Source organism: Hyaena hyaena, unplaced genomic scaffold (assembly GCF_003009895.1).
Source record: "Hyaena hyaena isolate Hyena2069 unplaced genomic scaffold, ASM300989v1 scaffold_126, whole genome shotgun sequence".
Taxonomy (NCBI): domain Eukaryota; kingdom Metazoa; phylum Chordata; class Mammalia; order Carnivora; family Hyaenidae; genus Hyaena; species Hyaena hyaena.
The window spans coordinates 1261335-1262635 of NW_024080759.1; the positions used below are offsets into that span (position 1 = coordinate 1261335).

The 1301-nt window shown below is 54.9% G+C and overlaps 1 protein-coding gene across 1 annotated transcript in view; it reads left to right on the plus strand.

Moving 5' to 3' along the window:
- The first annotated feature begins 215 nt into the window (after positions 1–215).
- BAZ2B (bromodomain adjacent to zinc finger domain 2B) overlaps positions 216–1301 on the plus strand; it is a 299967-nt gene continuing 298881 nt past the window's right edge. Inside the window, exon 1 of the mRNA XM_039237514.1 lies at positions 216–562. The gene's annotated coding sequence lies outside the window, so the exon portion shown is untranslated. The remainder of the gene's footprint in view (positions 563–1301) is intronic.

The following is a 1301-nucleotide window of genomic DNA, read 5'->3' on the forward strand; positions in this document are numbered from 1 at the left end:
CTTTTGAAAGCAAAAAAAAAAAAATTAGTTTCTTAACTTTTTTCCTGGGACAAGGAACGGTTGCAAACTCAAAGCTATAGTATTCTTGAGAGAAAGAAGCAACCCCCCCCCCTCCCTTGGCTCCTTTAGGAGCTGATAGGTCATTTATTATTGGAACTGAAATGGTATAAACAATTCTCTCTCTTTTTTCCCTTGTTAACAGCAACTTTCATTGTTAGAGAGAGGAGAGAGAGAGAAGCCTTGTTGGTTGACGTCACTTGGTTCATGAAGCCTTCGCCTAGAAGTGAAGCTGCTGAACAAACCTTGAGAAGAATCATCTCCTGCTTCAATCTGCTGCTGGATAGGAACTAATCAGAGAGAGGCGGAAGGCGGAGAAGGAGGGAGTCCAGGGCTTTCCCGATCACAAATCTCACCTCCACTCCAACTCTCTTTATACTTTTCTTGCAAAAATAATAATCGCGATAAGGAGGTGGTAGGGTTTCCAAAAACAAAAATCGTAACCTTCAACCATCTGGGGAAGACAAAAATCCCATCCACCGCAACTCTCAGTTCGAAAGTAAAGGTGAGTTAAAAATCTTCGGGTGTGAGGGGTGCGGGTGAAGTCGAAAATTGCAAATGTTACCGAGCCGGCTGCAGCAGAACGGGAGAAACTACGCTCCCGCGAGCGGAGACTCCGGAGTTGCTGGTCTCGAGGCGCTCGCCCTGCCCGCCCTGCTCGCCCTCAGCGGCTGTTTACCCTCGCCGGTCGGTGTGTCTCTTTGTTGTGCTGGCTGGAAGGCTGGGGCGGTGCTCGGGGTCCCGAGCGGAGTTTGGGGGAAGAGGACGCGGTCCTGGGTGGGAGGTGGGGGGTGCGGTCTCGGGAGAATGTAAACTTTATTCCTAGCTGCCGGTGCGGGACTTCGGTGCAGCAGGGCCGCGGGCCGCCGCCGCGAGTCCGCTTCCTTTGTGCCGGCCGCCCAGCCTGGCCGCCAGGGCTGCGCGCCTCCTCCTCCCTTCGGCTTCTAGCGCTCGGGTGGCCGCCAGCACTTGTGCTTCTTAAACGATAACCCCTGGCACTGTTGCGATCGCCGTTCCTACGAGGGACTATACGCTGCTCCCCCAATCCCTGTCGGGGTAGTTTCAAGATACCCCCCGGCCGCCTACTGCTGCCCTTTTTTTGCCTCCGCCCCCTCTTCCCTTTAGGACTGATGAGCTGCAGCCCCCCCCCCCCCCCCCCCCTCCGTTCGGGCCTCTTTAGCTTTCTGTGTGTAGCTTGGAGCTCCAGAGTTTTCAGAAAACGGGCTGGGGGCGGGGGGCGTGTA